The sequence below is a fragment of the Pan paniscus genome, chromosome 1 (assembly GCF_029289425.2).
Source record: "Pan paniscus chromosome 1, NHGRI_mPanPan1-v2.0_pri, whole genome shotgun sequence".
In the NCBI taxonomy this organism is placed as follows: Eukaryota; Metazoa; Chordata; class Mammalia; order Primates; family Hominidae; genus Pan; species Pan paniscus.
Window position 1 is genome coordinate 82,193,540 of NC_073249.2, and position 14,119 is coordinate 82,207,658.

General features: G+C 42.4%; 1 pseudogene; it reads right to left on the bottom strand.

Moving 5' to 3' along the window:
* The window catches only part of LOC112441193 (small ribosomal subunit protein uS13-like), a 36,928-nt pseudogene extending 23,410 nt beyond the window's left edge, over positions 1–13,518 (bottom strand).
* Between the last annotated feature and the right edge of the window lie 601 nt (positions 13,519–14,119).

Sequence of the window (14,119 nt, forward strand, 5' to 3'; positions counted from 1 at the left end):
TCATATGAAATTACACTGAGTAAAAATTCTATGGTGCTGTTTTATTGGGATCACTGGAATTGGATTGGAATTTGAACACTGGAAGTTCCAATTCAGCAGAATTGGAAATTCAAAAAAGCTATGAATCTGTTTGTAAGAATATTCATCAAAAAGTAAAGTTCATAAATGTAACTATAAATTCAGCGTAGTGAGCACAGGCACTGGGTCAGATGGAGGTGGATTTGAAAATCGTCTCCACCATGTATTTGCTCTGTGGCCTGAGAAAATCACATCAATAACATGGAGATAATGATACCTGTTTCAGAGGGTGATTGCAAGAATTACAATTAGATAGTATATCAAAGTAGGCTAGGCCATACTATGTTAACAAATAGCCCTTAAATCTCAGTGACTTCAAATAACAGGTTTATTGTTTATTTCCCACTCATAATACGTGTTTACTGTGGTCCCTGCAGACCAGCTTTGGTGGGAGAGGGATCTACTCTACACTGATCCAAGATACAAGTGGACAGAGCACCCACAATCTGGAACATAGCAACCTAGGGTAAGGGAAAGAGCCTTCTGGAGGGTCTGAATGGAAGTGATACATGTCATTTCCATTTAGATCTCAGTGGCCAGAACTAGTCATATGGCCCCACTAACCCTAAGTTGGCCCCCCTTGTGCCCAGAAGGCAGAGAGCCAGAAATATTGGGTGGACAGTATAATGCCTACCACAGATAGCACACATAATTACCTTTGGCACAAAATGCCCACTCAGATGTTCCTCCCACACACACAAATGTTATACACACACACACACACACACACACATACCCACACACCTTTTTTTTTTTTTTTGAAACAGTCTTATACTGTCACCCAGGCTGGAGAGCAGTGGCATGCTCACAGCTCCCTGAAGCCTTGATCTTCTGGGCTCAAGTGATCCTCCCACCTCAGTCTCCCTAGTAACTGGGACTACAGGTGTGTGCCACCATGTCCAGCTAATTTTTTTTTTTTGTATTTGTTGTAGAGATGGGGTTTCTCCTTGTTGCCCAGGCTGGTCTCAAACTCCCGGGCTCGAGTGACCCACCTACCTTGGCCTCCCAAAGTGCTGGGATTACAGGCGTGAGCCACTGTGCCCAGCCTTTCCTCCCTTTCTATGGAGGAATAAGATGAATTTAAGCAGTATGCTTGAAATTTATTTGATCAGCATATACTGAGTAACTACTTAAAGTTTCCCTTTGAAATTTTGTAAATGTGAAAGAGGGAGTTTTAAAATGGGCCCTAGAATTTATTTAAAAGAAGAAATATATTTCATTTAACAAAATGCTCAGAAAGCCATTTTATTGTGGAAAAATACCGCCATGCCTCGTTGGCTGTGCTAAGAAAAGACATTGAGCAAAATTATTGTACATATTAAAGGGAAAAGAATTTCAAGTTTCTCAAGGCAGCCTGGGAAGCTTTCTAGAATAGAGACTGAAACATTCAATTTTAAATAATCTGCAGTGGTACATGGCAATGTAACGCCTCCCCTAAATCTTCAACAAAAACCTGCTATGCTTTGGGTGAGCAGTGTTTGTTGCAGGGAAAATAAGGCAAAGTAGTGTTTGTTCGGTTAATTCAGGACAAGAAGCAGAGAAAGCTTCCAGCAAGATAAAAAATCTTGCAGAAAACTATTGTGAACAGCACATACCCCTGGGAATCCTCAGTTATTCTGTGGGGAAATGCTGAATTTCCAAGCCCAGCATATGAAATATTTCCATTTAAATGTTAAAGGAAAAAGTGACACAACTAAACTAAAGGAAACGGGGCTCTCTAGGCTGCTAAGTTTTAAATAAGTAGTATAGCCCTCCGATATTTGTGGGTTACTTTGTAGTTGGTTAGCATTTAAAAAATCATAGTTGAAACTGATTTCTTTGAGAAATGCTAGCCTCTTATTAAGCAAGTTCAGTATATAAAGTGTTGAAATGAGTTCCCTGCAGAGACGTTGCTATTATAATACAGCAAGTCAGGCATCCATTTCCCTGTGCGGCTGAGACAGGAGCTGCTCCAGCCTTTCTTCCCGAGCATCCCTCTGCTCTCCTGATGAAGTCACTCCGTAACCCACAGCCCTCCAGAGCAGCTAAGCCAGCAATAAGAAAGGAGGTTAATTTACCTCTACCTGCCTCCTCCCAAAGAGAAAATCACATTTTTGAAATCCACATGAAACTTAGGGTCATAATAAGCTTATGTGTGAAGAATGTAGGTGGTTTGCGTTGTTTGTAGAACAAAACTAGGTTCTGTGAAGAGGTTGCAGTGAAATAAACATTTTATGGAGCCCTTCCTGTGGTGTTTTTTTTTTGTTTGCTTTTTGGAGGTGGGGCCTACTAAAAATTTTTGTAACATGTCTGCTTTTAAAAACATTTGCCCATCTTTACCCATGAAGTATTGAGAGCGCTTATTGAGGGTTAAAGTGCTTATTAGTGGGAGTTCACCTCATGGCTGCATGGCCAGAGAAGCCCTGCAGTGGGAAAGGGCTGCCCTTGTCTTCCTGTCAGATCTTGAAGGCCTGGCCAGAGCACGTTACCCTCTTTAGGCATTTTTCTTTTTACTTTCAATAAGGGGTCAGGCTTTTAAAAACATTCTATGTCATCCTTAAGGAAAAAATAAAAACAAATTATTGTGAATGGCCAAGAAAGTCTATCAGGAAGGAAATAAAGTGGAGAGAAAAACAACCACAGGCTCTTTCACCAATTCTTGGAGAGGCAGGAAACATGGCAACATCAGGGCGAATTTTTACTCATCCTTGACCTCTGTCTGGAGAGGGGCAGTGACTCTACCTCCCACCCAGGACAGGATGCTGTGGTCGTGAGGAGGGCACCTCTGGGCACAGCACCTACCTGGGGCTATGCATTCCTTCTGACCCAGCCTCTCTGGCACCTGGGAGTGACTTGTGGAAAACAGGATGTCTGTTAGTCTACTCACTAAATGCTAGATCTTGGGCAAGGTCCATAACCCCCAGGGGCTTCAGTTTCCTCAGCTGTAAGATGGGGCTGAGAAAAAGAGCTCGTAATCCCTTACCCAAGACCCTTGGGCCAAACGTGTCTCAGAATTCAGGATTTTCAGATCTGAGAAAGGTAAGAAGCTGCCCAGAAGTATCTATTTTATGTACTACACAGAAAAGAAAAGAATTTCACATTTCTTGAGGCAGCCTGGGAAACTTCCTAGAATAGAGAAAGTGGTGTCTGGAGCAGTACCTGCAATCGAATACACTGAGAGACACCAAAGGACCAAGAAGTTTCCACTGAGGCTGTGGCATGTCCTCGTCCTCCACAGCTGTTCTTCCACCCACTCTAACACGTGACCTTAGCCCCTAACTGCTCCTCCTCATCCCTCTCAATGACATCCAAATTGCCTGAACAATGGTGGCTGATGTGCAAGAATTCCTCTCTCTTCTAAAATCCATCCCTCACCTACTATTCCTGAACTTCCTGAATTAAGGCTGACCCCCCTGCTAAGGCCCTATAACAGCAATAAAAACAACAACAACAAACAACAAACCCAAAAACCCTCCCTCCTCCCCCAAGGTATTTGAGAACACTCCTTTCAGGGACTGCTTCTGCCTGGCAGTCTGGATTAAAGTCTACGGTCATGGTTGCTTTTCCTCCACAACATTCGTAGTTCTGCAGTGAAACATAGGAACACCTGCAGAGCACAGGATGGATAAAAAACATGAAGAGTCTCACCGGGGAAGGTGTGCTGGCAAATGACTGTTTTCAGAGCTTTTTGAATTTTGGAAATGAGGATGTGAAATTGAGGACCTGTGGTATTATGTCGTAGAGTTGATGTGAAAATGAAGTGAGATAGTACATGAAAGTATTTGGAATAGTACTGGGCACACAGAACTTAATAAATATTTGCCATGGTGATTATGCTGAGAGTTTTATGTAACCAAGGAGCTGTCACATTGGGGTTCAGACTCACAGGTGCACAGAGGGACCACAGCTTAGGACAACACCATGGGAGAGGGTATCCTCTCATCCCTGCACCCTGAAAAACTTTGCAATGGCAAGTTTCCAGCCATACCTGCATCTGGCTCTAGGCTGCCTGTTTCTGGAAGAGATCCTGTGCATCCTCAACAGCTCCACATACAGGCTCTGAATGCAGCCTGTCTGCAGAAGACTCCAGTTTCCCAGTTATCAAATGATTTATTTTTGTACAAGGCAATTGTAACTGATCCCATAGCTTGAAGAGCAGCCCAGGATTCTTGGGCTTCTTACTGGGGCACATAGATAGAAAGAATATATTCTTTTGATAGAAGTAAAAGAATGTAGAGTGATATCATCTTAAATTGTACTTCAAGTTATACAAACTATGGAAGTAAACATAGCTAAAAACATTTAAAACAAGCTTGTGCAACCCATGGCCTGTGGGCTGCATGCAGCCCAACACAAATTCATAAACTTTCTTAAAACATTATGAGAATTTTTTGCGATTTTTTTTTTAGCTCATCAGCTATCATTAGTATTAGTGTATTTTACAAGTGGCCCAAGACAATTTTTCTTCCAATGCAGCCTAGGGAAGCCAAAAAATTGGACACCCCGATTTAAAACATGGCCCATAATTTAATCATCCACATATTAATTCATTTAACAGTCAGTGCCTGCGCACTTGTGTGGCCCAGGCACTGTTCTATGCCCAGGGGATTCAGAGCTGAACAAAACAGACAAGTTTCTCCTCCCATGGAGTTTCCATCCTAGTGAAGACGGTGGACAAATAACTAAGTAATATAATTATTAATTGTGGTGGGTGCTAGGAAAAAAACAAAACTGGGTAATGGAGCTGGGAGTGTCTGGAAGTGGGTATTTTGGATGGGGTAAGTCAGGGAAGGTCTCTATGAAATTATCTTCAACAGTTGAGAAGGGGTTTGGAAAGAAGCTGGCTCATGAAGAGCTCAGAGAAGAAAGTTCTTAGCAGAAAGAGGAACAAGTGTAAAGCCCCTGAGGCAGAAGGGATTGGAGATGTTTGGGGAGCAGCCAGGAGAGGCATGTGGCTGGAGCTGGGGACTGAGAACAGGAGGTGTGGTTGGAGAGGTATGCAGAGGCCCGCTCTACCAGGTCAGACCCTGCAGGCCATGCCAAGCAGTGTAGCTAGTAAGTGTAAGGAGTAGCCACTGGAGGGTTTAAGCAAAGACATGATGCAATCTCATTTATAATTGCTTGAGGAGCAGGAGAATTCTTTTCTATAGTGCCTTCTGGTCTTTTATTTTTCACACACCCTTCATGGAATTTGCTAGGCATAGCTTTTAAAGAGATCTGAATTCATTCTTGTGACTGTATCTGGTATTCTAGTGGTCACCTAGGTCACTAACAGTGCCTTGAGTCACCACCTCCAAAATTAAGCCATCCCCACATGTAAAAACCTGTGACTATCAGTCTTAATGCATATGATGTTGTGTGACTTTTTCTACTGTACAAAAAACCCCTTCCATTAAATATAAATGCACATTAAATATTTAGCAAACACTTGTTTAAGGAATGATGCATGTGGAACAAGAAGTAAATGGCATAAGCTCCCAATATACAAGCCACATATTATCGTGACAATTCAACCTTACCTGTCATTATTAAGCTTTCATTTTCCTTCTTGCTTTTAGGAAAAACAGCCCCAGCATTCCCTATCTCCTGACACCTCGCGGCATCACACATCCACATTTTGGGTAGAAGGAGACTTTCACACCCAGCTCAAGACTCTCGGAGGTTGTAGACAAGCAACAAGGAGAATGTAAGGGCCAGCCAATCTGGATTCAGTCCAGCAGCTGCCCAGTTGAGACCTGGACCAAAGCCAACTTCTCACTCACCTCCAGCATAGTCACTATCTATCTAGCTGATGAGTTCTCCTTCCTTTCAATGAAAGCTTTAAGTGGCTTCTGTTTGCCTGGGAGACAAAGTGAGCCACGTTCACAGTAGCACTTTATATTGATGACCTTTGTCTCCACTCATGATGGTGGGGCCTCTAGTTCTCCTCCAAGTCGCTCCTATCACCAGAGGCGTCTCACTTATGAGCTCAACCTCCTTTGCCTGCTCGGGCCACCTCTGCCTGCACAGCTGCATCAGGGCCCTTCTTCTGTTGTCACAGCCTTCAGATGAGCCACTTTCATGGGGAACTGTTGCACCAGATACTGCAGCTCTGCACTGGCCTACAACCACCGGGCATCATCGAAACTGGACCTCCACTATTGCCAAACATTACTGCCAACATATGCACTTTCAGTTCATGTTGTTGAGGTTTTTTTTAGCCCCTCCTTCCCCTTTCCATCATGTTCCACTTCTAGACTAAGGCATGAGACCAGGGGAGGTTATAAAGCTGGACTGGAGGATAAATATAAGTTGTAGGTGTTCTTCCGTCTTCTTTGTTACCCCCTCCTCTCTGAATACTGGAGTAGTATAACAGCACCAATCCCATATGCTTGCCTTCCTCACCCCCTGGTATCATGCCCTGTGTTAATCTCCTCTCCTTGAATGACAGAATGTCATTCTGAGATTATGAAAAAATTGTAAGACTCCAGTGGAGCCCTGAGATGACTGCGGCTCCAGTCAACAGCTTGACTGCGACTATCACAACAGACCTTAAGCCAGAACTATTTAGTCAACCCACACCTCAATTCCTGACCCAAAGAAATAATGGAATAATACATATTCATTATTTAAGTCACTAAGTTTAGGGATAATTTGTTAAGGAGCAACACAAACATAGACACATAAAAGTATAAAAATCAGGTGTAGAGCTCAATGATTGTTTCATAAGGTGAGCACACCTCTGTAAGCACTGCCCAGCTCCAGAAATGAACATTGCCAACAGCCTCGAAGCTCCCCTCATGCTCTCTTCCAGTCATTATCTCCCAAAAGGAACTGTTGTTTTCATATTTAGATCTTAGAATTATTTGTCTACTTTTGAATTTTATATAAGCAGAATCATACATGTGTTTTGTGGCTGGCTTCTCTTGCTCAAGATCATCTTTATGTGATTCATCCATGTTGCTTCATGTAGCAGCACTCATTGCTGAACTATTCCACTGTGGGAATAAACCACAGTTTATTTTCCATCCCACTGTCGATGGACATTTGGGGGCTATTACAAGTAATGCTGCTATGAACATTCTTGTACACATCTTTTGGTCAACATATGTCAGTATTTCAGGCTGGGTATGGTGGCTCAGGCCTGTAATCCCAGCACTTTGGGAGGCCAAGGTGGGTGGATCACTTGAGTCTAGGAGTTCAAGACCACCTGGGCAACATGGCGAAACCCTGTATCTACCAAAAAATACAGAAAATTAGCCAGGAAGGATGGTGTGCATCTGTAGTCCCAGCTACTTGGGAGGCTGAGGTGGAAGAATCACCTGAGCCAGGGAAGTCGAGGCTGCAGTGAGCTGAGATCGTGCCACTGCGCTCCAGCCTGGGCAACCAGAGTGAGACCCTGTCTCAAAAACAAACAAAACAAAACAAAAAATATATACAAGTATTTCAGAGGGGTATATACTGGGGAGTGGAATTTCTGGGCCATATGTTTAATAGACACTGCTGGCCGGGCACGGTGGCTCATGCCTGTAATCCCAGCACTTTGGGAAGCTGAGGCGGGGGGATCATGAGGTCAGGAGATTGAGACCATCTTGGCCAACATGGTGAAACCCCATCTCTACTAAAAATATAAAAAATTAGCTGGATGTGGTGGTGTGTGCCTGTAATCCCAGCTACTCGGGAGGCTGAGGCAGGAGTCGGAGGTTGCAGTGAGCCGAGATCACGCCACTGCACTCCAGCCTGGTGACAGAGTGAGACTCCGTCTCAAAAAAAATAGATACTGCCAATCAGTTTCCAACATGGCTGCAGCAGTTCACATTTCTGCCAGCGGTATGTGAAAGTCCCCACTGTTTCACATTCTCACCAACACTTGGATTTTAGCTATTCCGGTGGGTATGTAGTCATATCACATTGCAATTTTAATCTGCATCTCATGAGTCATCATGCCATTGCCCCACTTCCGATGGACCATATACACTCCAGAACTCCTTATGAAGAGGGGCTTTGTCAGGCCTGCACTGCAGGTTGGCTTCTCTCTCTGCCCAATCCTGCTGCCACCCTTTTTTTTCCCCCACAGATGTTGATCCTTAATAAGTACAGATGCTCCTCAACTTTCGAGGGGGCTATGTCCCAACAAGACCATCGTAAGCTTGAAATACTATAAGCCAAAATGCATTTAACTTAAACTTGCCTACCTTAAACGTGCTCAGAACACTTACATTAGTCTACAGTTGGGCAAAACCATCTAACACAAAGCCAATATTATAATAAAGGATTGAATATCTCATGTAATTTATTGAATACTGTACTGAAAGTGAAAACAGAATTGTTGTGTGGGTGATCAAAGTATGGTTTCTACTGAATGCCCATCACTTTTGCATCATCTTAAAGTCAAGCAATCATTAAGTCGAAGTATTGTTAAGTCAGGGACCATCTGTGCTCTGCAGGCCAAACTCTGTCAGTGTCTGCTTCTGAGGAATCCAATCTGTAACAATTTGCCTATTCCTACCATAGTTCCTACAGCTGCCTCAATTACTGTCATGTACAGTATGTTTTAACCTATGAGCTTTTGTCAATGAACACATATATATTTGTTTTTCATGACACTGTAAGGTAGCAAAAATCAATCTAAATCCTATAAATGGTATTGTTATATGTTTGTTAAAATTATGCTTTAAAGCTTTAAGTTATATTGTTACATACACATTTCTTGGAGAGATTACAGTATGATTGATATTTATAGGGCAATTTCCCCCTTACTGCTTTTCTTTTGCAAAAATATCTTAGTTACCCACATGGATTACAATTCCAAATAAATTCCAAAATGAGTTCATCAGTTTCCCTTAAAAAATTCTGTGGAGATTTTGGTTGGAAGTCACTGAATTAATAGGATAACTTGGGGAGAACAGATATCTTCATAAAATTACATTTTCTTTCTTTCTTTTTCTTTCTTTCTTTCTTTCTTTCTCTTTCTTTCTTTTTCTTTCTTTCTCTTTCTTTCTTTCTTTCTTTCTCTCTTCCTTTCTTTTTCTTTTTTGTTGAGACAAGGTCTAACTCTGTCACCTAGGCTGGAGTACAGTGGTACAATCTTGGCTCACTGCAATCTCCACCTTCTGAGCTCAAGGGATCCTCCCACCTCAGCCTCCCCAGTAGCTGATACTACAGGCACACACCACCATGCCCAGTTAAATTTTTTTTGTATTTTTTGGTAGAGATGGGATTTCGCCATTTTGTCTAGGCTGGTCTTGAACCCCTGAGCTCAAGTGATACACCTGCCTTGGCCTCCCAGTGCTGGGATTACAGGCATGAGCCATCATGCCTGAATTGATCTTTCTAACATATGAATTTTCCGTGGCTTCCCAAAATCAAAATCTCTTCTTGGCATGATATATTTCCCCTACCCAGCTGAACATGCTCATCTGCCTGCATTGGTTCTTCACATTCTCTTCAACTTAAAATGGCTTTTTCTGACACATCATGTCTTCTTGCCTCTGTACCTACTATTTCCTCTGTGTAAAACTCTTCCTCTCCTTCTCTCTCTCCCACCTTCTCACTGTCTGCCATGCTTCTATTTGTTCTTCAAGTTTCAACTCAAGAATTACCTCTGATATGAACCTTCCCTCGAGACAGGCCTATGCTCCTTCTTCCCTGGCGCCTTTGCCTGTGGATAGCCCTCCACATTGCACAATGACATCGAATTATACTTTGTCTCTTTGCTTATTTGTGAATTAATTAAGCAGAAATTTTTCTTAAAATTAAGGACAATGTCTATTAATAATTTTCATTCTCATCACCCATCACAGCACCCAGGGCTTGTTTGGCACTCAATGCATACTTGTTAAATGCATACATCTAATGTACAAATGCATAAGTAGTGGAATTATGGGCATCTGGCAGGCAAAGTGGACAGATATTTTGTTACAGGCACTCTTTCATTTGGGCTTTTAAAATTACTATGGTGATGATGTGAAAGGCTGGCCTTATTTTAGTGCAAATTCTAATCTAATTATTTTCTTCTGACTCGCAGGTAACTTTCTTCTCCTGTTTAATATTGCTGATATATTGATACACCGTGGAATAATATGTAGCCATAAAAAAGAATGAGTTCACGTCCTTTGCAGCAGGAAGCCATCATTCTCAGCAAACTAACACAGGACAGAAAACCGAACACTGCATGTTATCACTCGTAAGTGGGAGTTGAACAATGAGAACACATGGACACAGGGAGGGGAACATCACACACCAAGGTCTGTTGCGGGTTGGGGGTAAAGGGGAGGGAGAGCGTTAAAACAAATACCTAATGCATGTGGAGCTTAAAACCTAGATGACAGGTTGATAGGTGCAGCAAACAACCATGGCCCATGTATACCTATGTAACAAACCTGCACGTTCGGCATATGTATCCCAGAACTTAAAGTAAAATTAAAAAAATAAATTTTACAGATATATTGAAATACTGGGATGACTACTCTTCTAAAGCTTAGTTAATGTGTTTTTGATTAAACAAATGCAATCCAAAAGATACATATTAACATGTCTTTCTATGTAGCAAGCACTATTAGGCATTTGGAAAACATGTCCTCTAGATTGAAAGGAGTCAAGAATTGTTCCCCAAATGTCTGGAAAATAATTGTTATCCAAATGTAAACGTGCATGAAAGAGAAACATGTAGAACTCAAGGCAGTCAGCAAAAGGGCAGGTTTTCATTGCTGCCTTTTAAATTCGGAACATTTGACTAAAGTGAAGGGATGTGAGAAGAACCATGGGGAAAGGCTATCTGCTTAATGAAAAATAATAGGCATCGGCATTTTCTCCCTCAAAGCTGGGGTGGGCTATGAGAGTACTTCCTCAATAGCTGCCTGGGGACTTTCAAGACATTTTATAAAGTTATTTTTTTCGAGAGGCTTTTTTTTTTTTTTCCTGCAGAGGCCACAGTGAAAAGTGTGAAAAATCTATAGAGAAATTAAATGAAGCAATCTACAGATTTTTAGAGTAGAAAGTGGGAACAGAAATAGTGGAAAAAGGCCTGGTATGGTGGCTCACGCCTGTAATCCCAGCAGTTCAAGAGGCCGAGACGGGCGGATCACCTGAGGTCAGGAGTTCGAGACCAGCCTGGCCAATATAGTGAAACCCCGTCTCTACTAAAAATACAAAAATCAGCTGGGCGTGGTGGCGTGCCTGTAATCCCAGCTACTTGGGAGGCTGAGGCAGGAGAATCGCTTGAACCCAGGAGGCAGAGGTTGCAGTGAGCCAAGATTGCACCACTGCACTCCAGCCTGGGTGACAAAGCAAGGCTCCGTCTCAAAAAAAAAAAAAAAAAAAAGAAATAGTGGGAAAAAAGCTAGCAATTACTAACACATAGCTAACAACTACTGAGCATCTATTCTGTTCCAGGCACTATAATGGATATTTTAAATACATTCTCTCATTTAATCCCCATAAAAATCCAGTGAAGGAGGAGCTATGATTTTAATGACAGGGAAATTGTGAGTCACTATCATCCTGTGTAAGCTCATGCTTAAGTGGCTAACTCCAGAGCTAACTCTCTTCACTGTTTCACTAGCTATCTACTATTTGAAGCATGCATACCACAAAAGAGAAGTTTTCTATTCTTTAAAGACTAAAGCCTGAGCTATGGCAGACAGCCTGAGAACACTCTGCCCTTGGTGTGACTCTTCTGATACAATTCTTTTGTCAATAACATGTAATGGGTACCTGCTAGATGCCTGGATCTGTGCTCGGTGCTGGGAGACAGAAAGGACAAAGCCACTGCTTCTAACCTAGAAGGAACCGGTGGTGACCTAGACAAATAAGCAAGGGCAACACCATGTAAAAGAAGGAGTTTGCAGGGTGGGTTCTTCACAAGGATCAAACCTAGACATAAGGAAAAGATAACTATTCCACAGTGGGCCCGTGGGGATGGGGACCAGTGTAGGTTGTTCACATAAAAACATAAAGTCAGGATGAGAAGCAGCAGGATCTGGGATGATTATTTCAGTCACTCCTGGCTAAGGGCTTCCCCTAATATCCCAATGAGGAGGATTTGCTAAACAAAAGCTGGAGCGCCTGGTTGTTAGCTTATGCTGATTTAGTCATCCTCACTTCTTATTCATTTTATACAGCTCTATGTGCAAAGAATTTTGCCAGATATTATTCACTGTCAGGTAGTCTTTCAATAAATATTTATGTAGTGCCCACTCTGAGCATTGGGAATACGAAGGTGGACAGGATAGACAACATTCCTGCTCTCCCGGAGCTCCCATTCTACCAGTGGAGACAATAAACACGTAGCTAAAAAAATAAATACTGTTATTATAGTATTTATTTTTGTTGTGATGAATTAATGATTGCTATGAAAGAAATAGAGCTGGCTGAGGGAGAGTAACTGGGGAAGGCCTCTCGGAAAGAGTGCTCTAGGAGTCACTGCTGAGGAGTGACATCTAAGTGGAGGTCCCAATGGGAGTAAGGTAGCCATGCCAGCAGCTGAGGGAAGAGCATTTTGAGCATAGGGAACAGCAAACACAAAGATAGATACTGAGGTGGCGTGCTTAAAGCCAGAGGGTTTGTAGACCTCATTCTCCTGCTCTGATGCCTGAGACCAAGCTCTAGGCACCTGTTTTGTAATGGAGCTGTAATAGGGTCTATTGCTATTTTGTATGCCAGCAATAAATGATGTAGCAATAAATAAATTTTTTTCATCTTTTTGCAAAAAAATTCACATTGTGAAACTTACAAAAGGCTCATACTTTGCATGTTAATAGAAAAATAAGGCCAGGCATAGTGGCTCATGCCTATAATCCCAGCACTTCGGGAGAATGAGGTGGGAGGACCAATTGAGGCCAGAAGTTCAAGACCAGCCTGGGCAGCATATGAGACCCCATCTCTACAAAAAATTAAAAATTAGCCAGGTGTGGTGGGATACACCTTTAGTCCCAGCTACATGGGAGTCTGAGGTGGGAGGATCACTTGACGGAGGATCACTTGAGCCCAGGAGTTTGAGGCTGCAGTGAGCTGTGAGCCACCACTGCAGTGTAGCCTGGATGACAGAGCAAGACCTTGTTTCAAAAAAAAAAAAAAAAAAAAAAAGAGAAAAAGAAAAACAAACAACCACAAGGAAAAAGAAGATATAGGGCTGGAAGAGGCATCAGATATTAATATCATCTAATCCAACTCCTCATTTTAGATGAGAAAATTGAGGCCCAAAGGTAAGATAAAATCCCATGGTCACATGGCACGATAGTGGCAGACCTGAGATTAGAACTCCAAATGTGAGAGTATTCTTTCCTTAACAGGTAAGGGATGAAATGTTTATAACTGGCAGGTACTCAAACTATTTGTATTAATCATTTGTTTTTAAAATGATGAACCCAATTTTCCTCCTTTTGAATTTCTCCCACTTAGTTTTCCATCTATTTTGAAGTTCTTCCAAATTCAGTTGTTATAAAGCAAACCAACTTTGATTAAGGATCCTTCTTACCCCATGTCGAAATCAGGGTGTGTGACATCATTTGGCCACCAGAGGGCACTGAAGTCTCCTGTTCAGAGTAGATGATCTTGCTTCTTCTCATACACAATTCCTACCATGTAGCCTGAGAAGTTGGCTGAATACCAGGAGGCTGGGTTTGAGAAGGGAAGTAGCGGTGGGACTTTGGCTCACACACCTGTTGCCCACAGCTGCTCACATGACTGGCCAACAGCAGCTGAGTGAAATTACCTCACCTCTGTTACACAACTCAGCCTCACAGGGCCAGGTGTCTGCCAGAGCCAGCTTTACAAGATGACAAACTCTTGCACTAACACCACCATACAGTCTTTATAACAACAATTACAGTGGAAATTTGAGGCCAGGCCAAAAAGATTAAGACTTGCTCCAAAAAGACGTGACCAAAGCTTAAAGTCATAAAGAATGGAGGCCAGGTGCTATGAGCTTATTGACCAGTTTCCAGAATAGCAGAATCAGGAGCACCCGTGAGAGAATGAGACAGGCCATCTTAGAAGAAGCAAAAGGAATGTCCCTTACATGGAGCAGGGAAGGGCAGCGGGGGCAATAAATTCATGAAACCGCCGACCCCAAGCTTAATGT